General features: G+C 35.0%; 4 long non-coding RNA genes across 6 annotated transcripts; 2 read left to right on the forward strand and 2 right to left on the reverse strand.

The window, feature by feature from the left end:
• The first annotated feature begins 3,966 nt into the window (after window positions 1-3,966).
• Window positions 3,967-15,021, forward strand: LOC126717463 (uncharacterized). The gene is made up of 2 exons (XR_007652597.1): window positions 3,967-4,216; window positions 14,512-15,021. It is a non-coding gene; the product is annotated as an uncharacterized LOC126717463 (long non-coding RNA).
• LOC126717465 (uncharacterized) lies at window positions 10,415-14,493 on the forward strand. Of its 2 annotated transcripts, none has more exons than XR_007652602.1 (2): window positions 10,415-10,955; window positions 12,206-14,493. It is a non-coding gene; the product is annotated as an uncharacterized LOC126717465 (long non-coding RNA). The 2 variants fall into 2 exon arrangements; XR_007652601.1 differs by lacking the exon at window positions 10,415-10,955 and adding an exon at window positions 10,967-11,582.
• On the reverse strand, window positions 10,419-11,980 carry LOC126717466 (uncharacterized). Of its 2 annotated transcripts, none has more exons than XR_007652603.1 (2): window positions 11,876-11,980; window positions 10,419-10,622 (listed from the first exon to the last, which is right to left on the reverse strand). It is a non-coding gene; the product is annotated as an uncharacterized LOC126717466 (long non-coding RNA). The 2 variants fall into 2 exon arrangements; XR_007652604.1 differs by lacking the exon at window positions 10,419-10,622 and adding an exon at window positions 11,026-11,249.
• A 1,526-nt stretch (window positions 15,022-16,547) lies between the features above and the next one.
• On the reverse strand, window positions 16,548-18,337 carry LOC126717467 (uncharacterized). The gene is made up of 3 exons (XR_007652605.1): window positions 17,977-18,337; window positions 17,142-17,226; window positions 16,548-16,980 (listed from the first exon to the last, which is right to left on the reverse strand). It is a non-coding gene; the product is annotated as an uncharacterized LOC126717467 (long non-coding RNA).
• Window positions 18,338-23,100: the final 4,763 nt, after the last annotated feature.

Genomic DNA, 23,100 nt, shown 5'->3' on the forward strand with positions numbered 1-23,100 from the left:
CCAACTACTTAAAAATCAAGTTTTTGACAGAACCAAAGTATTGCATGATCCTCGGACTCAAACCTATGGGGAAACCAACTACTTAAAAATCAAGTTTTGGACAGAACCAAGGTATTGTATGGTCCTCGGACTCAAACCTATGGGGAAACCAACTACTTAAAAAATCAAGTTTTGGACAGAACCAAGGTATTGCATGGTCCTCGGACTCAAACCTATGAGGAAACCAACTATTTAAAAAATCAAGTTTTGGACAGAACCAAGGTATTGCATGGTCCTCGGACTCAAACCTATGGGAAAACCAACTACTTAAAAAATCAAGTTTTGGACAGAATCAAGGTATTGCATGGTCCTCGGACTCAAACCTATGGAAAAGTCAGCTACTTAAGAAGAATTCTAAGTTGCTCAGTCCTCGGACCAAATACCAGAAAAGGCTAAGGCTATGAAGGTCATTAGGAAGATGGCGAAATGTCTTATTACTCAGCAACCTGCAGGGGCTGTTCATTTTGGGTTATATATCCTCGGATGATTACTTCCTACATGGCACCGAGCATTCAGCCATCATCTCGTTCAAGTTTGGGGTATACAACCCATTTTCAGGTCGGTCTTATTGTACACGATAGCTCCAATAAGTTCATAATAACATCTTTTTTCTTGGTAAGAGATTTCGGCCCTAAGTATTATTTTCTCAGGTCGGCATTATTATGCCAGACAGCTCTAATAAACTCATCATAATATCTTTTCTTTTTTCTTAGTAAGGGTTTCTGCCCTAAGTATCATTTGTTCAAATCGGCATTATTATGCCGGATAGTTTCAATAAGCACAGAGCAATGTCTTTTTATTAACTGGGATTTCGGCCCTGAGCATCGTTCAGAGTATAAAAATAAAAAAGAAATCATATGGTAGTACGTCTATTCACGGCATAACCATTTCAGGAAAAAGAGGTAGAATATACAAAATAAAGCAATGTTGATTTTTATTAATATAAAGAGGTATTACAGCGTACAATGAAGGGCCTAAACAGGCCTATATAGAAAACGAATTACAAAAACAACAAAACAAACAAACAGCCAGAAGTTTTTCCAAATTCTACCCCAGTAGCACCCATATTGAGAGGAAGACCTCCCTTGGTGGAAGAAGAGAAGAAGAGGAAGAAGGAAAAGCACTAGGATGGATCTGGTGATGGGAAAGAAGAAGAAGGGGGAGGCAAAGGAAGGCACCAGTGAAAGAAGAGAGGAAGAAGCAGGGATACTTTGTCCCTGTGTCAGTCCTGACTCCTAACACACTGGTGCCATGTTAGCTATGCTCATAAGAGAGCGGCAGGTACTGATAATGGGTGACCCCAGCTCAGTCGCACCAAAGGTTTGACGCGATGAGCCCCTGTTTCAGATTTTGGCTGAAGGGAGGATGAGAGGTATCTTGAGTCTCTGCCATCCCTGCCCTGACCGAGCCATCTTAAGTTTCGGGGGGACAGAACGCTTCTAAGAAGGATGTGATCTTTTCATCCCCACTTGTACTTCAAATGTGTCATACTATAAGCTTTGGCTATGCTAATAAGGAAGACTTTGAGCACAGCTTGAGGGTTGAGGCTTTAGGAAGGTTAAAGAGTCTTTACGCGAAGGGAACCCTCTCGTTTGGATTCTTATATGGAAGGTGAATGCAGTGGCATTTAATACGCACCTATCTCCAAGAAGATCTGCAAGTAAGGTAGCGTCTGTTTAACTCCCCAATGCCATCTGTAACTGTCAGGTTTGATTGGCCTCGTAAAGGAAATTTATTAAAGACGCGCCTCGTACATTGAAACGATAGGAGCGCATCGTGTGTAAATCTAGAAGAATGTCTCGTAACCCGGCGCATTTCCTAAGCAGATAAAGAGACACCAACATTAATGAAGGGCAAAGCTAAACGAACCGTAATAAAGGCTTGGCATTACCAAAACCCTCCTCTCCGACCAAGAGGTCGGACAGTAGGATTTTGAGAGGCTATTGTAGGGCCCAATAATTTGTGGCCCTGATCCATTTTTACATTGAGGCCCAAGGCCGGAGCTGAGGAAGGGAATAGCCGAGGATGTGTAATAAAAGTCCAAATAGTCTTGAGACATAGCCGAGGATAATTCTGTCCTCGGCATATCCGAGGTCCCCCTGGAATAAAGGGTAAAAACGGTATAGGAACAGTTTGGGAAAAAATTTAAAATATCTATGTCAATAGAGAAGGAGACGCTGGATAGTATAACGACCAAGGACAAAGGGAAAGCTGCCATTATTGCCATTCAATACTCTGCACCTGACAGAGCCATGCTCTTCAGCTTTACAACCACCCCCAACCACTCTAGGTATGGGCTGACAGGACAAATCTTAAGTCCTAGGAAATTGAGCTTATGCGTGGACGCTGGTAAGAGGATAAATGCCCGTATAAAAGGATAAGAGAGGCAGTGTGAAAAAGGGGGGGAGGGGGGGACAACCCGTCCTCCCAGCCATGGTGTCCTAGAAACAAGGAGAATAAGAAGAGCATAAAGCTCCCCAGACTCCTCGGACGAGATTCACTAACCGGAGCCAACCCAAACTACCGTCCGGTGACCAAGATCTAGCATTTCAAACCCACGCTCTACAAATGATATTGTTTGGGCCCTCTTTACGTACGAGCCCAATATTATCTTGGGGTCGTTACGAATCGAGTCCTTACATAAACATTTTATAGTAGTTGTAGCATTTTTCTTTTTCATTTCTAACAATGCCTCCAAAATATAAGACCAATATACGCCCAACCCAATTGAAACCCTAAACTATTTCCCAAAAAAATATAAATTACAAATATGTTAGATAATCAATGATGATTAATCTCTCCTAATAGTTTAAGACTTCAATTTTTGAAAACTGATATCCTAAATGATAGATTGTCAACATTAATCATATAATCTCCTATAAAGCCACAGTCCAAACAATATCTATATTTCTCTTAACAACAAAATATAAAATTAAAAATTTGGTTACAACTTTACTTAATGATGCATTGCCTTATATCCAAGAACTAAGATAAAATAAGCCTCTCTTTTTTAAAATAAAATAAATATTTTTATATTCTTTAGTTAAAATTTGAGGAGATTTTAAATGAGAAACGATAGGCTTAATTCGAAATTTTGATTTTAATTTTAACTTAAAATTTTATAAATATATTTTATTTCACAAGATAGTGCATGTTTTATTTGATGTGGAATAAAAAAATTTTATTTTCATTGTTAGTCACTTTAATATTTTCCATCAATCACTTATATTTTGACATATAAAATACCAAAATATAAACCAATATATTTGAAATCTTATAATCAAAGGACAAAGTTTAGTTACAAAATTAGTTGTAATGTAAGACTACAACTTTACTCAATAAAATAAAAATTACTATATATTTTGAAATTCTAACCGTTGAATTGCATGTTCTTTACGCTCTTAATACACATGTCAAATTTTGTATCAATCAAATATTATTTACTATATGATCTATAAACTTATATTTTATACATAATTTTAAATTACATAAATTTACAATTTAAACAATTTATTAATAACATAGTTATTCCTTTCAAAAAAAAAAAATAGTTATTGATCTTTAATTTTCTAGAAATTTTGCAAGTATAAAGAATATAAAAAAAAAGATATAATTCAATGATGAATTTGTCAAAATTTACTTCTAATAAAAAGATATTAAGTAGATTACAACCAATTTTATATCTAATCTTTATCCTAAATCAAATTGCCACTAAAATTCATGGGTCAAAATGGTAATTTACCTAGGAGAAAAAAAAAAAAGATGATGAAAGAGTGTATTGACTATTGAGTCGTAGGAAGACAGACACTTGTCATACTGTGATAGGAGGCTGCACGGGATACTAGTGGAGTGCTCCACACCCGACCAAAGTTCAAAGTGATAAACATAAAATAAGTAAACAGAAGAGATCAGTTTTGTCCTTTATTTTGTCAGACTTTGAGTTATAATCTAACCCAACCACCTCCATGGCTTCATCCTCTAGAGTGTTTTGCTTTTTCTTTTTATTTTTTATTTTTTTCATAGTAAAAAAAAAAAACAAAAACCTTGAGTTAATCTAACCCAACCCATCGCCGTACTTAGATTTGGAACCCACTTTGATGATCTGGGGGACACGACACTTGAAGATCGGCTTGTGAAAAACCTGTGGGATGGTCGATTTGGTCGCCCTTCTTTCAGTGTAAGTCTTGCGAATTCTTAAAAATTTGATCTTTTTTTTAGTTTCATGTATTATTCTTGTGAAATAGACTGAATCATGTGAAACGCCTGTGTTATTTGTTGTTTCTCTAGATCTGTTTTGGTTTTTCAGTGTGGATCTGCTATGATATTTTATCATTAAGTCTCTTTGAACCCTCATATGTATATGTTTTTATTTTTCCAGAAATCAGGATATTACTATATTTAATCAGTTAGTCTTTATTTTGGTCATTTATTATTATTTGTTTTTCAATTTGTAAACTGTGAACTATTCTTTTAAATCAGAATTAACATTCTTTAAACATTTTAAATCAGATTTTTTAGTGAAATGATTAAACATTGTACAGTTAAATTATAACAACTGTTTTTAAAATTAAGAAAATTTAATCAAATTGTAAATAATAAACGTTACTTTACGTGCGTAAACATATCCAAGTCAATATAAGCAAAGAAACTTGACAAATGCAATAAGGATCTCTAAATGTTACTTATTAAGAAGATCTCAAACTGTTAACCACAAAATACACAATTTTAACTTCGAAAAATGAATGAATAAAAACAGTGTCCAAAATATATATATATATATATATATATATATATATATAAAATAAAGAAGGTTTTATTAAAGAGATTTAATTATGTATTTTTAGGAACATATATCTTGAACATGCTTTGGTTAATGTATGATGATGCATTAGTAATGTACTTAAACATATCTATTTTTGGGAGCATATATCTTTAATATGTTTTTGTGTAAGTGAAATAAGAGGTAAAAATGATGATGCAGTCATTTAGATAAAATTAATATATAATTATTTTTTTTAATAAAAAATATTGGAGGATGGGTGAGAGAGGATTTGTAAAACCCAAGCCCCCCTCCCCCCCCAACCATCCTTGCTTTCGCTGCAAGTTATTTGCTACTTTTTAAATACAGTTTTTGGTTGTATTTTTTTTTTTTTTTTATAACCTGGTTGTAGGTTGATATTGCTGTAGGATAGGAATTTTAGGTTTTTGATTAAAACAAAAGAAAAGATCACAAGCTCTCTCTCTCTCTCTCTCTCCCCCCCCACCCCCCCCCCCCCCCCCCCTCCCTCCCCCCTTCTCTTCTTTCAGACTCCCCTAAAAAATGTATGTATGTAATGTGGTTTGTTTGTTTTTGTTTTGTTTTTTGTTTTTTTGTTTTTTTTTTAACATGAGTAAGAACTTTTATCTAAACCAGAAAAGCAGGGATAAATAGGCTACTAGCACAGCTGCAAACAACCAACCACATTATACCAAGTCTAACTCACCTCCTACCACAAAACCAAAAACAGTTTTAACACAAGACATGTACAACAAAGCCAAGCAAAAACTACAACAAACAGCAAGCTGCCACCTAGATCAGATGATGCCCCTAAATACAAAAAATGGGCTGTTCCAGATAGAGGAAAGGACACTATGTTAAGAGTGTTAGGGGTGTTTTTTAGTGCTGCTAATCGTGGGACATGCTTCCATAGACCTATCCACCAACAATACCCTCCTCATTGAGCAAAGAACTAGTGGGCTCCTGCAGTCTACACAGCTCTACCTTCTCTCCCATCAACAGGAGGATCCTCACCCTGATCAGTCCTGAAAGAAGTGGCCAATCTCTTCTGATTTCTCCTCCACCTGGGAGAGGGGCACTTCACTACTGTAATCCTCACCTCTAGTGGGCTTAGGCTCAGGCTCAGGCTCAGGCTCAGGCTCAGGCTCAACCATTGGGCCTTTCCCCTTATCTAAGCGTGAAGCATGGCTGCTACTTCCATTTCCTAGAGCCATGACTAAATCTGCACCAAAAGCTAGGTAGAAAAAATTGTCAGTGATCAAGAATAATACACCAAATTACGTGCTTGCAAAAACTATCTCATTCAAAACAAAAATTTTCAAGATTTAGTTTTGTCTAATCAACAAGAACTTGATTGTCCTAAATTGAAATCTACCCTCAGATTTTAAGTCAATAAGGAATTGATCTTGAAACCTTCATATTTTTTTAGATTTAATTAGGTCTAATTAACAAGGATTTGGTTGTCCTAAATTGAAATCTACCCCTCAATTTGCTAATCAATGAGGAATTAATCTCTAAACCTTTACGTTTTTCCAAATTGAATTAGGTTTAATCAACAAGGATTTGTATGTCCTAAGTTAAAAGCTACCCATCAATTTTATAATCAATGAGGAATCAATCTTAAAACCTTAACATTTTTCCAGATTTAAGTAGGACTAACCAACAAGGATTTGGTTGTCCTAAAACTTCTTTAAAAACTATGCGATTATCAATTCTGGAAAACATTTTTATAAAAAATAAGGAATTTGCCTTTGAAAAGTATATTTTCAAAACCATGGAATTTTTCCCCCTAGAAACACCTTATGAGATTCCATGGAGTTTTCACTTTTGACAACTTTTTTCCTTTTAAACTTTTTTCACTTCATTGGGTTTTTTTTTTTTTTTTTTTTCATCTCTTTTAGATTTCATTGATCATTGTGCTCTACACCATGATTGATGGTCTCTAGTATATGTCCTGTATACATTGTTTTTTTTTTTCAATAAATTACGTTATTTATCAAAATAAGTAAATAAATAAAAAGAGCTCCAAAATTGGTTTTCCTTGAATAAACCCCAAAACAAGTTTAAAAAATAACTCCTTTTAATAAATATCCAATTCCGAATTCCCTAAAAGACATGTTTTCACTTTCATCTTGAAATTCACTCCCCCCCCCCCCCCCCCCCCAAACAAAAAAAATAAAACCTACTTTTTCAAAATGCTATTAAAAAAGTAGTGCTTTGTCCATGGCTTAAATCAATTGAGACCATGGAGTCCAAATCAAACCAACAAGCTCCCTTTTCCCAAATTTAGTCACTGTGTTGACAAAGAAGCTTCTACAGATACTTCCTTATCAATGGCAATACCATACAGCCTTGTTTTTGAGGATTTGGATAGTTCTGGTGATTAGATGCTTGCTTCTTTTAGTGGAACTCTTTTTGATTGGTCTCAGGCATGGGGACTCACGACTAGTGATTCTCTTCCTTCTTTTCTTATCTCTCTTTCTCTTTGTAATTAATATGTTGATTGTTTTTTTTTTTTTTTTTTTTTCTCTGTTTTCTTCTTCTTGTATTTTCTAGGTTTGCTCTATGTTTTTCATGCATAGAGTAGCCTTTCGTATATATAACATTATTACTTATCAAAAAAAAAAAAAAGAAGATGGGTGTCATGGGGTACTTAACACCTTCCCCATATGTAACCGAGCTTTGGAATTCATGATCTTTGGTTCAAGACATTATTTTTTTATCTTAGTTTAGGCTAGGTCCGCTAGGAACCCTTAGGATTCCCTTAGCTTACTAGGAAATCAAATCAATTAGAGATAGGTGGCAAATCACACTTTTAAAAACTCAATGGTTGATGGTGACTTCCTTAAAATTGTAAAAGGATGAGAAGATGCACTCTTACACACATTGCTCTCACTAACACAAAAGTCAAAACTGTATCCAAGACTTCAAAGTGGTGGGAGTTGGTTCCGAAATACGGTGTTGACAGTTCCATCACTGCAATTACAGCCTAGGTCTTTATGATTGTTGAGACTTCTCCCCCCTCCCATGAGCTTGAGTCAGCACCACAAGTATGCCCACCAGCCAAAGCATAACACTCGAGCCTCATTAAGATGTTGAGAGGTTTGGGCTTTGGTTTTGTGTGCTATGCACTTATGAGTAGAATTCCTAGAGCCTTCAAGGAGTTGGGTTTCATCAGTCCCAATAGATCCATTCACAAGTCTACCATGGCCTTTAGCTGTTTAGCAACCCAGCTTGATTTAACTCCGGTTTTATGGTTCAGTCTATATGACTTTGTGTTTCTCATTGGGTGCTTTAGAAATTCTTAAGGCAGTGTGGGCTAGGGTCCAATAAATACTGAAAATTCAAGTGGGTCTGCCTAATTCAGAAGTGGCAGATTCAAATGTTTGACTTGTGCTCATTTGACTTAAAAGCAAATCACCCAAATATCTCCTTCCTACTCAATGTATCTCCAGGGTTGGAAAACTGCTGTACATCCTGCTGATTATTCCCATGGCCATTGTGCCATATTCTTTCCAAATCAAATCACTCCTTTCATCGGTGACTGGCCCAGTCAGACCCTTGCCAGCACTGTTTTCCACCTCCATTGCCGATAAATTTTCAACCAGAAAAAGCTATGCAAATTGACTCTAAACATCGTCTGTCCTCCTCTATTGATTCTTTCCAGTATTCTTATGCAACCTCTCCGCAACCACTATGATACTCTGAGATCTCCACATAGTACCTACTTATCAAAAAAACGATTTCCTCATAGTGTCCACCCTTATTCAATCTACTATGAGTCCTCACATCTTTGTAGTTATCGTGAAAAACTTTGAAAGGTTCCTTACTGTGAAAACATCATCGCATCTTTACAAAGCAAGCAAGAATGCAGTCCAAAGCCTTGCATCCAACCCAAATCGATCCTTTAAAGTTCCCGTCTCTCCTGAATTGAATACTGATCTGTTCCTCCACCCTTGTTTTGTTGCACTAGGTTGTGCTGTAGTGGATGTTTTAGATGTTCGGGTGGTTTGGGTGGCTCAAGCTGTTGCTGTGAAGGATGTTTCAGTTTGTGCTCAACAGATTAGATTGTTGAGCTAGTTTGGGTGGCTATGGGAATATAAGCTGTTGGAGATCTGGCGTATGGTATGAAATTGATCAGGTGTAGGCCACGAGAAAAAAAGGAGGTGGTTGGAAAAAAAACACGGTTTTCGATAACTAAAAGGTGTCAATGTTGGGAAATGGTGTGGTATTTGTAGTGATAGTGGTGGCGGTGGTCGAAATGATGGTGTTGGGGGTAGAGGTGGTGGCGGTAGTGGTAGGTTATTTATATTAGAGCTGTCCTACTTCTCCCTCCCCCCAACCCCCACCCAAAAACCAACTGAATTTGCTTGATCATTGGCCTAGGAAAATTTGAGGAATTTGTCAACGTGTGTTTGTGGTGGGTTTAGGGTTATGAATGAAGAAGAATTAAAAAGAAATTTAGGGTGTTTGGGGGGCTGTATGAACAATACCCGTGAACAGTTAGGAGTAGGTGCTTGCTGCTTGTCAAAGCCGTAGTTTGCTATCTACTAAACAGACCTGTGAAACTACCTACTAAATGCGCCTTCAATGTCTGCCCGGCCCTTATCTTTAATCTTAAGTAAAGCGAAGTCAAATCAATGAGCGAACAGCCCAAAGAAAGAAGAGAAAAGGAGGAAGGAAAGAAACCACAAAGGCCAACATACCTCTATGCTCAAAACACTCAATTTTAGTAATCAATTCCATCTCCTTTGAATACATTAATAATAGGACTCTTGCTAGTATTGGGACTCTGGTACTCCTAGATTCACTAGTACGCTAAAACCTAATAAAATAATAACTTGGACCCACATAAAATAAACATAAGATACTTATGGCCTGTTTGGTTCCTCCTAATGTTGTTTTCAGTTTTCATTTCTAAAACTCTGTTTTCTGCTTTCATTCTCAAGAGTCAAAACTTGTTTTCCCAACTAAAAAATCAAGTTTCATTGTTTGGCACCAATTTTCTGGTCTATCTTTTTTCTTTTTTTCTTTTTTCTCCCCATTTAAAAACGTAAAAACAAACCAATGGTTTTGTCTCTTCTTCCCACTATTTAAACCCACACGCGTGCGCGTACACATGGAGACAACCTATCAGAAAAATAGAGAACCGCAAAGCAAACCCAAAACCATCTTTATCTTGCCCATTTCACGGACCTGAAACCCATCTTGCGCAATATCAGCCTCAGTGAGCATCAATTTTGCAGAGGTGACTGAAGCAGACCCAAAACCCACAAATTTCTTCCGTTGCCACAACACAAATTTTCCTTTTTGCTGCCCCAACACAGTCTCAAATTTGAGAAATTTTGTCCAGATTTTGTTTCGGTTCCTTGCAGCTCTCTCTCTCTCTGTATTTTTCTCAAATCTTATGTGTTTTATTTATAAGGGTTGGGGTTTTGTTGGAGTAATCTGAATTCCATTTTTTGTCTGTTTAATTGGAATGATTTTGCAGATTTTTTTTCATTGATGAGGTGAGAATCTGAAATTGTGAGAAGAAAATTAGATTTGGAAGCTCAAAGAGAGAGCTCTGTTACGTTGCTTTTGTGGGGGGGGGGGAAGAGGGACCAAAAATTTGTTTTCATTTTCTGTTCTCAAACATGTATTTTTGGATCTTCTTCTTGAAAACAGAGAACAAAAAATGAAACCGAACATGTGTTAGGTGGTGGGGCCCACAGGAAATGAAAACTGAAAACAAGGTTTCAGGAGAACCAAACAGGCTCTTACATCTCCTAGAAGACTCTAGACTCAATGAAATTACCAAAATAACCTTACTAGAGTTGCTGAAATTACAAATATGCCCCTGAATATAAAATTGTCTATAACTAATCAAATAAAAACCCAAATAAAAAACTGTTTTAACCCTAAAAGGCCCAACCTTTACCTTTTTTTTTATGGGTAAAAATAATTCTATTGAAACAAGACAACCTCGTTAAATAGTCACGAATTAGCCTAAAGAAATATGAAAGGAAAACTATCTACTTATGGATCAAATCTATGAAAGAATTAATAGTTACCATCTGTGAGACCCGACACCCACTCATAAAGAGAACTGACTAAGGATGCTTGCAATTGTGTTGATGTGTGTTCCACATCTTCAAAGGTCCGCTGATTTCTTTCCCTCCATATAGTCCACATCAAACATGAAGGAGTAAGATTCTAGATTGCTGAGAGGGAGGGAGAGGTTTTTAACACCAATAATTTGTTTTCATTTTCTGTTCTCAAACATGTATTTTTGGATCTTCTTCTTGAAAACACAGAACAAAAAATGAAACCGAATGTGTGTTAGGTGGTGGGGCCCACAGGAAATGAAAACTGAAAACAAGGTTTCAGGAGAACCAAACAGGCTCTTACATCTCCTAGAAGACTCTAGACTCAATGAAATTACCAAAATAACCTTACTAGAGTTGCTGAAATTACAAATATGCCCCTGAATATAAAATTGTCTATAACTAATCAAATAAAAACCCAAATAAAAAACTGTTTTAACCCTAAAAGGCCCAACCTTTACCTTTTTTTTTATGGGTAAAAATAATTCTATTGAAACAAGACAACCTCGTTAAATAGTCACGAAGTAGCCTAAAGAAATATGAAAGGAAAACTATCTACTTATGGATCAAATCTATGAAAGAATTAATAGTTACCATCTGTGAGACCCGACACCCACTCATAAAGAGAACTGACTAAGGATGCTTGCAATTGTGTTGATGTGTGTTCCACATCTTCAAAGGTCCGCTGATTTCTTTCCCTCCATATAGTCCACATCAAACATGAAGGAGTAAGATTCCAGATTGCTGAGAGGGAGGGAGAGGTTTTAACACCAATAATTTGTTTTCATTTTCTGTTCTCAAACATGTATTTTTGGATCTTCTTCTTGAAAATAGAGAACAAAAAATGAAACTGAATGTGTGTTAGGTGGTGGGGCCCACAGGAAATGAAAACTGAAAACAAGGTTTCAGGAGAACCAAACAGGCTCTTACATCTCCTAGAAGACTCTATACTCAATGAAATTACCAAAATAACCTTACTAGAATTGCTGAAATTACAACTATGCCCCTGAATATAAAATTGTCTATAACTAATCAAATAAAAACCCAAATAAAAAACTGTTTTAACCCTAAAAGGCCCAACCTTTACCTTTTTCTGATGGGTAAAAATAATTCTATTGAAACAAGACAACCTCGTTAAATAGTCACGAAGTAGCCTAAAGAAATACAAAAGGAAAACTATTTACTTATGGATCAAATCTATGAAAGAATTAATAGTTACCATTTGAGACCCGACACCCACTCATAAAGAGAACTGACTAAGGATGCTTGCAATTGTGTTGATGTGCATTCCAATTCTTCAAAGGTCCGCCGATTTCTTTCCCTCCATATAGTCCACATCAAACATGAAGGAGTAAGATTCTAGATTGCCGAATTAGGTCCCTTACTCCGCCACTCACATAATAAATCAAGAACCTTCTCCAGTAGTACCCACTGAACCTCATCAAACATCTTGAATATCAAACTCCACAACTCAGAGGCCACATTATGATGAATCAAGAGGTGATACTTCACTTGGAATTCACACATGGACCCTATAATGTAACTCTTGAAGAGCCAAATTTGCAAATGAATAGCATGTTAATCTTCCATGGCTGCATCAAGAATATTTCGGGATTGGTCTATGTTTCATAACTAACAGCCATCCAGTCTGTTCCTTGGACCTGGCTTTAGAGTTGGCTCACTTGACCTTCCTTGGGCCATGAGGCCCCCATGTAATTATTAGTGTTTTTATTTGATTTTAAATTTAGAATGGGCTTATTACATTTCCTAAATTTACCCTGCCAATCACACTTTTGTCCTCCTGCAATCCTAGTTCCTAATTTACTACCACATGATCTCTGCCCATTGTAATAACCACGCCCCACTGCTCTCCTAATCCTCCCTGCTTTAAAAACTTCAATTTTTGATCTCCAATGTAGAGGAATTGTGACCAAGTTAGTGCTATGAACTCTTGTCGTCCCCTTAGATATTTTCCTTCTGGTACATGGTTACTCCTAGGCAAGAACCTCTATGGAATTTCAACAATTCCCAAATACCAACCTCTCTTGTTCTCATGGTGATCTACATGGACAGCTCGATAGCTGTTGATATTGTTGAAAGTGTGTTTGATGGGCTAAGTTTTCTTTTGCCTCATCCACTTGAGCCTTTTTACATTTTGCCTCTCCTTTTATTTGATATGGGTCAAGTCCATTGAAGCAAAATTCAAATGTTTTCATGTTGGTAAAAGTATTCTTTAAGTGCAAAGCATAAAGCACCAAGGCTCCAATGCTTTTTGCCTCTATAGCAAGGCACATTCAAAGAAGCGCACTTTTCTATAATTTCCCAAAAAATAAACCAAAACAGAATCAAGCTATAGGATCTTAACACTGTTGATTTAACCATTGATTTGGTATATACAATTCAATGCTATGGTGTTCTGATATACACTTTCCTACCCCTACAACTTTACAAATTCTATAAGACCCATTTGGGACTGCAATCGCTCGACAGTACCGTTAATATTATATTTACTAATTCTTATAGACTTATACTGGTTAACTAATTTTTTTTATAGATAAAAGATAGAAACTAATTGAATTATGAACTAATATTAGTCATTAGTCATAGGGCATTATGGCTACCGGTTATTCAAGAAAGGATAATGCATGGAAGTGCTCATATCTAGCTGATCCAAAAAACAAATTTGACTAGACTTGCAATTTTTGTGGTAAAATTGCAAAGGGGGAGGGGCTTATAGAATGTTATTTGAATTATGTAAAATGCCTTTTTTTAATTTATATGATTATCTGATCACTTGATTATTGTATGATCATTAATACTTTTTTTCAATTTTTTTATATAAAAATGTGTGCTTCACTTGAAGGAGGCATGTGCTTGCGATTTTACACTAAGGCTCCAAAGGCCTTTGCACTGAAGTGCGCCCCATGCTTTTACCAACACTGTTGCTATGTACAAATCTGTTGCTTCTTTATGCTGCCAACTTTTTCCGTTTCAATTGGATGTATTGTCATGGTACATTTTAAAATTCACCAAAATAATAAGTATGGTCCTCTATAAGTTGAAGTATCTATTGGCTGGAGCAGCAAGTCGTTTGTGTAGGCTCTGTAAAAGAATTTAAAGTTGAATGTGCTGAAGTTTTGTCATTAAAGATCTGCAATCTCTCAACATTTCTTCAATATATAGTATGAGCTGTTACCACTACATTTCTCTTAAAGGAATATATTGGAAGCTGTTCATCGAGTGTTTTTCGCATAGTTTTTGTATGTATAAACAAGTATTTTGTTTGATACTAAACTATCATACACTCTGCACGAGGCTAATCCAGGATTGGTAGTTATAGGCAGCCTTATTCCCAAATTTTGGAGATGCTGACAAACACTTAAACCTACAACTCATTGCTTGGTCAGAGGGCACATGTCATCTCTCTAAGGTCTGACGTTTGTGTTTTGTTTAATGCTATGTTTTTAAATTCTTAGTGCTGCTGAATTTTTTTTTTTCATTTCCTAATTAAAATTTAAGATAAATCATAGATTTGATGTTTATTATTGTTTTTGAAATATAAATACTTACTCCGAGATAAAATCTCTGACATAGATTGTGGTCTTACAGCCATGACCTCATGACCGTGAACTGTGGCATGGTTGATAAGATTGGGATATTCAAATAGCTTCTCATGTAGAACTGATTCTTCCTGTCAGACAAAAAAAGTTTACAATGGTGAGCGAATCAAAATTTTACAACTTTTAAGAATGATTGCGGTGCATATAGCACACAAGTATGGATGGAAGTAGAACAGTAATTTCCCAAAAAATTTCACAATCGTTTGAGGTGGCAAGTTATTAATGGTGTATAATAAAATAGTATCAATGGTGGGCCCATATAAGACTCAATAATAACCTACCAACTTAGTAGTTGTGACAGAGATCTTCTTCGAACTTAATGCACAAGTGACAAATAGATGGAATAGCAGAAAATAGAATCTTTATAGCCTGCATATTCGTGCCTTAAAACTCAACCATTTGGCTCCTCATGGTGTGTCCATAACATCCAAGATTCAAATCATTCTCTCCTATTGTAACTATTGGATTAAAAATGAAAACCTAGCAGTTTTGAAATTAATTGTGAAAATTTTAATGTCTGTAGCATGTCTAGAAACAACAAAAAATAGCATGGGGAATTTAATGCATAGCATTACATCACATTACTAAAAGCATCTTGACCATACAAACACTATTATGGATCAAGCTTTAGGATAAGTAGAGTATCATCTTTCAATAGAAAATTAGTACTGAAACTTGATTGGAGCAATGAATTCAAATAGCATATGCAGTTGAAGGTGACAGCCACAAGTACACAATTCTGTTTCAGACTTTCAGTTGGGTTTATACACCCATGTATCTCCTGATGTAAAGGTAGCTGCAGTAGTTTGTTTTGTTCAAAATTTTGTAATTAGCAACAAGGATTCATCTGAGTGGTATTCTAATGGAAGTTAAGAGCCTAGAGGTATCATCCACCTACTTTTCCATGTATTTGGGATTTTCAGGGTCATAACCAATCAAAGTACAAGTTCAAGACAGAAAATGTTTATGCTAATTGAGAGCTCTTTTACATTATACATGTCTGTCTAAGAATATGTTAACATTCTTTCCTTTGAGTTGAAAAGTTCAAGAAAGAATGATCACAAGATGTCTATTCTTAAAGGAAATAGCCTTGGCATATTTCTACAAATAAGTGGGCAACACGTGGTTCCACTTTATGAAAGTTTCTCCAAAAAAAAAAAAAAAAACCAATAAAATTAACAAACGTTATGAAGGTAATAATAAACTTTTTTGTGGGTCTTGCATGCAACTTTTGTTCCCAATTAACGGCAAAAACAAATAGATAGTGAATGTCAGTTGTTTCCATTGATTGCTTCTTGTGAATGGCTCTAGGGTTAACTCTACGGCAAGGAAGAGTGAAGGACAGCCCAATTGTGTGGTTTCAATGTTTTATCATTTGTCTTTGTATCCAACAAATATGTTTTGGTGATTTTTGATGCCAATGTCTTTTTCTTTTTCTTTTTTTCCAATGATTTTATCCATGTAGGAATTTAAACCTATATGCATGTTATCAATTGCATGCTATCTTGCAAAGACTTGACAAGGAAAAAAAAATTATGTATATTATACAAGCTAAAAGGTTAAATTACTCTCTCACAACATGCACAACAAAAAGGGCATGGCCAATGAACAAAGCATCTAAGCTGGTTGGCCTGTGCAGAACAAAAGATAATAAGAATAGTACGAAAAGAAATGGCAGTATCTGGTCGCAACTGAGAGGAATTTTAAAAATACATTTGTAGTGGCATTATTTACCTTTCTCCAAAGAAAAAGTCCTGATTCCGAAGCAAAGTTGATAAACCTTTGTAAGAGAGAGATATTACCTCGCAAATCTGATCATCAATTTATTCAATAGTATAAATGGTATATATGGTATTGGCACAGCCATAACGATCATGAGGTAACAGAGTCTTAAAACTAAAAATACAATATTTAGTAAGATTCCAAGTTGGTTAGGTTGGATCCAGGTTAACCTGATCTCAACCCTAAATTCATTCAATGTTTTTCGAAGTTCTATACTATGTTTAATAATCTCATTTTGCAATTTTGTAATCAACCGAGTTGGTTCAATCAATTCAAGAAGTGAACTTTTAACACAGAAGGTAAATATTCAGAACTATTTAAATCATCTTTTAAGAAATACTTTAGAATTTGCAAATTGTTCAATGTATCAGTTAGTATCACTGTATCGGAGTTTGTTTGGGTCACAAAATAGTCAACCCCATAAATTTTGCAACAAAAGCTTGCCCAATAGATCTTGATATGGAGAAGGCGAGTTTCAACTTGGCCAAATTGCCCAAATTGCAATCTAATAAATTGGAGCAAGCCTCTTGCATGCCACACGCATCTTTGTCTCTTATCTCTATTCTTTGGTCCATTTCGAAGGTCAAAGCACTTGACAACGAACTACAAATGAGATTTGTTCCCAATTCTAGATCTTCTAGATCTTCATCAGAGAGCTTGAGTCCACGATCCAAATCTATTGCACCCAAAATATGATGATGATGAGCAACATACCATACTGACCATATGGTTTTAAATATAAAGAATTTTTCCATAAGATGCAAAATATGGATTATGAAAATAAACTATTTGAAACTGAAAGAAGTCTCTAAGAGAAGAATTTGAAAAACAATTAACCTGGGTAAGTATGTGAATGACGAACTATATCAAAATCTACTCCACTAAAAACCAGATGGCTATACAATGATCCTGCATTGCATTCCTGAGGAGAAAATGACAGCGTATCAGTATATCCCCCCCAAAAAAAGTGAGCAACATAAATATGGACAAAGACCAAGCATGAATTATATGAATATTTTATTTTATTTTATTATAGGTTTTCACAAGACCACATAGGCCTATGCCTTGCAATAAACTAGTTATGAACTAATAATTAAAAAATTCCATCACCTATTGGAGCTTGTTTTATTTGGCTAAAATCAACTCAAATTTACAAATGTCATAACATTATTATCCAAGCTTTACTAACAACAAAATATTTCCTCATATTGAATTAGTGCCCGTTTGGTTCAGCGTTTGAAGCCCAAAACGCGCGTTTTCAAAAAAACCAGCCCAAAAATAGTGTTTGGTAAGTAATAAACGCAACTTTTTCAAAAAGTTGCGTTTTAGATTTGTGAAGAAACGCGCGTTTGAGTTTATGGAGCTCTGGAGGTCCATAAACAAAAAGCTCATGCGCGTTTTCAAATTGATCCGTTGGGCTCTTCCAAAAATAACCAAATTACCCTTGATAAATCATCAGCTCTCATCTCATCTCTCTGCTCTCCCAACAAATTTCCATATCTAAACACAAAAAAATCTATAACAAATTCCCAAATCCAAACACAAAAAAATCTATAACAAATTCCCAAATCAGTTAAGGAAAAAAAAAATCAATCCCTTGCAAATTAGGATTCCTCAAAATGCAAAAAAAAAAAAAAAAAAAAAAAAATCAGAATATAGCATAGAGAATTACAGGACAAAATCGAAGTCGAAGCGTCAAAAACACCGAGCTCTGGGTTCGATCAAATCGGCGAACACCACCCAATCAAACCCGGATGACTCTGACTCCGACCCCATTTTCGATCTCCAAGCCCTTCCCTCTCAGCCACAAAGAAGGAGAATGTTTTGGTGTTTGGAGAAATGGCAGGGAAGGAATAAAGAAAGGAGGAAAGAAGGATTAAAAAAGGAAGAAAGAAAAAAAAAAAAAAAAAAAAAAAAAAAGACGAAGAAGATGTTCTGGTGTTTTGGAGAAATGGAAAGGAATAAAGAAAGGAGGAAAGAAGGATTGAAAAAAAAAAAAAAAGAGAGACGAAGAAGGAGAACGTTCTAGTGTCTGGAGGAATGGCAGGGAAGGAATAAAGAAAGGAGGAAAAGAAGGATTAAAAAGGAAAACAGAATGGGTACGTGTGTGGAGGACAAATTTAGTGGGAAAAAAAAAGGAAAAAAAAAAGGAGAAGAAAGAAATGCCGTGTGGAGGATAAAAAAAGAGTGGAAAAAAAAAAGGAAAAAAAAATAATGAAATATTATCACAATTTTTTCATAATTTTTTCACAATAAATTTTAAGGGGTCGGTTATTATTAGTTAATATTGGTGAAAAAAAATAATTTTTTTAGATAGAGAAAAAAATAATTTTAATAGTATGTTAAAATTAAAATTAATATTAATTTTTATCACAATATTTTTACAATAAATCTTAAGTGGTAGGTTATTATTAGCTAATATTGGTGAGAAAAAAATAATTTTTTTAGAAAGCGAAAAATATAATTTTAATAGCATGTTAAAATTAAAATCAGTATCAATTTTTATCACAATATTTTCACAATAAATTTTAAGTGGTAGGTTATTATTAGCTAATATTGGTGAAAAAAATAATTTCACAATATTGATTTAAGTATGAAATAAACTCTCTTATATATACATTGTCCTTTTTGGTAATTTACATTTCAAACTGCCATTTTTATAAGTGCTAGCCAAACTCTCAGCTTTTTCAAAAAACACTTTTTAACAGCTTTTACCAAACACTCAGCTTTTTGAAAAAATTTCATTATGCACTTTTTGAAAACTCAACTTTTTCATTATGCACTTTTTCAAAAAACTGAACCAAACTCACCCTTATGCTTCCCATTTGGAAATAGCCAGATCACCGGCCAAGGCTCCAAAATGACCACTAAGTGACACTGGAGGTAGGGGTGTAGAGAATAGCAGGAATCATATTGAAGCTCAAATATATGTGTGTGTATATATATCAACCAATTAAAATATGCGAGTTGTGAGTCTTCCTCTGTTTCATTAATTACAACTCTTTTTGGAGGTATTTATTTTTAATTTTAATTTTTTTTTAAGGGGAGGGGATTTCTTTTTCTCTTTAAGCTTAAAAACTCAAACATGTAAGATGAATAGTGTCTGTAGATTTCAGTATACAGAGCCAAATGAGTAAATAACAAATCAACCAAAGGCCAAGGAATAACAAACCATGAAACAGAAGGCTCACAACTCATTGTCCCGGAATTTCTCGTCTGAGGACAGATGTTTGTTGAGATGCTTTCTCTGTAAATAGTTCCCTAATTTGTAATTTACAGAAAATCCTAATTGGAATAATTAATCTGATATGTCATTTTGCCTCGGCCATAGCTGAAAATTTGTGATATGAACAGAAAACATTTAAAAAAAGAACCAGCTTTCATGCTGTGACCGATGCTAAACTATTGAGGCAATTAGATTTTGTCCAATAAATAAGGTGAAGGCACTGAATGGCCAACTATTTAATTGAAAAAAGGCGACATTATGAATTTGATAATGACAATAAAAAGTATTCATAAAGATAATGAAGAAGGTTTGTGAACCAATCCAGCAGGGGGCTTTGGAATAAGAGGTTTGATGTCTTTCAACCAATCTTTATTAGGAAAGTGACCGGTTTTGTCACAGAGAAAAGCAGTGGAGAGAGAATCTGTAGTGAATAGGATGACTGGCGTTTGAAGGTAGGTACGGGTTGTTATGGTGATACCTGTGGAAGTGTATTAGAATGGGTTGGGATCAATTTTCCAAGCTTATAAAATTTGAAGTTGGTAGTGGAAATGATGAATGGGTTTTGACAAGACTGATGGTGTGGTGATGGGGCTTTGAAGGATGCATTTTCATATTTGTGCAAAGTTGCTCAAAATAAGGAGGCTCCTATGGCGGATTATTTGAATTGGAATGCGACTAATATGCAGGATATCACTTTTATGAGAGCTATTCAAGATTGGGAGATGAAGACATTAACAACTTTTCTTAATCTCATCTATTCAACAAAAATACGAGCAAAAGACCGGGACTGCTAAATGCCAACATAGCAGATTATTGGAGGCAAAATCTTTCTTTTTATTTTTTGATAAGTAGTGAGGTTTTATTGAAGAAATATAACATGTGCATGTATAACGAACACAAACAAGCCTAACAAATCACAAAGAATAAGTTAAGTACAAAAGTATATTGACTCTTTGAAATCAACAATGAAATTGATATTGATAAAACCCCACTTGTGAGACCAATCAAACAACAATCAAAGAAACAATGATTTTGTGTCACCAAATTTTCTGCATTTTCAAAAGTATGACAATTTTGCTTCCTCCACAAAGTCCACATCAAACATAAAGGAACTAGATTCCAATTATCTGAGCAATGTTTTCAAAACCAATTCATCCAACCAAATAAGAGATCAATGACCTATTCCAATAGCAGCCACTTAATCCCAAAAATATTTGAAGACAAACTCCACATTTCATATGCAATCGTGCATTTATACAATAAAATGATCCATTGTTTCCACGCTGCATCTGCACATAGAACACCATCCTACTATAATAAACCCTCTCTTAATAAGATTATTACATGTAAGGATCTTCCATCAAGCTTCTGTCCCTACAAAGAATGAAATTCTCCTTCGAACCTTAACAAATACTCTTCGAAGGGAAAGATTGGTACCCACATAAGGCAACTTAATGTGTGAGCAAGCATCAAATTTACCACTCCTGTTTGATCTCCAATTCATTCTGTCACAACCCTCTCTCTAAGGGAGTAAAGATGAATTCAGAAGGAGTTTATTGGCTCCAATTCCTAAGCATTAAAATTCTATGAAAGCTGACATTCCAACTCTGTGCCTCCCCATCTATTAGACTAACCAACATTGAGTAAATGATGCATCTCTAGCTATTAAGCATGCATGTTGTTAGAATAATGATTAAATTATAAAATTCACCATTTCCTAACAACTTAAACTTTTGAGATAGTTGATAATTTATCATGGTATCAAAGAAGGTGGTCCTGAGTTCAAGTCATGTCTCTTTTTTTTTACCTCCCATTTAAAAAGTTAAAAATCCCGCATGTTAGGGTCACTTATTATGAGGGAGTTTGAGCCCACACATGAGGGGTATTAGATTAATGGTTAAGTGATTGAATACACCATTTCTTACTAGTTTAAACTTTTGAGACAACTAGTAATTTATCATAGCATCAAGAGTCTACCTCCCATTTAAAGGTAAAAACACCATGTGTTGGGTCAACTTATTAAGGGAGAATTTGGGCCCACATATGAGGGGGAGTGGTTAAATGATGATTAAATGAGTAAACTCATAATTTCATAACAACTTAAGCTTTTAAGACGATAATTTATCACAAACAATTCTATTGAGATATGGTAATTTTAATCATTTAACCACATACTTCTAACGCTAATATCTAATACGAAAACCTTCAAAGGATGATTCCCATACCAATTGTCATGCCAAAACAATACTTAGTTACCATCACCTACATCAAAGTCCACATAATTTAGAAGTTCTTCTATACAATGCTTTTGCTAGAGGGGCGAAATCTTTTCCATAGAAAAGCATTTGGAAAAGTAGCTTTCTTTACACAAACGACTTTGGGGAAAATTCTAGCATTATATAACTCATGTAGAAGAAAAATAATTGTTGTTGAATGATGCTATATGTGTAAGAAGGTTTGAGAGACAGTTGATCATTTATTGCTACATTGTGATTATGCTAGAGATTTATAGTGATTAGTCTTATGTCTGTTTGGTTGCAGTGGGTTATGCCTAACAGAGTGGTTGATTTGTTGGCTTGTTGGAAGGCGTGGTTTGCTAGACAACATAATGGTGATATTTGAAATGCAATTCCTTTGTGTATTATGTGGACTTTGGAGAGAGGGCACCAAAAAAATTGTTTGAAGCATCTGAATGAACAACTAGGGATCTTAAACTTTTTTTTTTACATTACTTGTATGAGTGGATGGCTGATTTAATAGGCTGTTCTTGCTTTAATTTGTTAAAGTTTCTTGGTTGTTGTACATTTTGTTGATCTGATTCTGAAGCCATTCAATTACACATCCTTTGTACTTGACGGTGATTTGATGTTTAAATTTTACTTATTATCAAAATAAGAGAGTAAAAGAGGTTGAGCCTTGGTACAATAGTAATTGCCTTCCACCAAAAGTGATAGGCCGCAGGTTCAAGTCTGAGAATCAACCTCTCTAATAAATTGGGGTAATGTTGTCTACTATAACCTCTCTTAGATTTCCACATAAGTGGGAGCTTTGTACACTAGGTATGAACTTTTTTTTTTTTATCAAAATAAAAGAGTAAACGACGATATGGAATCGCAAAACCATGTATGACATACTCAGTGAGCAAGATAACATGTCAGGCAAAGATCATACACCAGCACCTTCAAAGCGAAACTGAAGTTCCTAAGAAGCCGTAACATTTGTTAATGCTGCTTTTGTTTATATTTCAAAGAAGACCATGCAGCATTGTCCTCACACCACTTATTTATTGACTTTCTACCATTTACAATGAAAATGGAACACCTTCAGGCTGTGATGCTCAAATGAGGACTTCAGCATAATAGTTGACATTGGGCTGCACAAATATGTTAAATTTGTTTTGTCCTTTGATAAGGTCAGCTAAAGCTTATTGGCCTTTGAGAAGTTTATTTATATATATATATATATATATTAAAAAGAAGCCATTTCTGTTTTAAATAGCCACTTTGTTATGTGCATATGGTTAGAAAATGATTAAATTATTATTTTCACTTTTTCCTAATATCTAAAACT

The sequence above is a fragment of the Quercus robur genome, chromosome 3 (assembly GCF_932294415.1).
Source record: "Quercus robur chromosome 3, dhQueRobu3.1, whole genome shotgun sequence".
NCBI classification, from domain to species: domain Eukaryota; kingdom Viridiplantae; phylum Streptophyta; class Magnoliopsida; order Fagales; family Fagaceae; genus Quercus; species Quercus robur.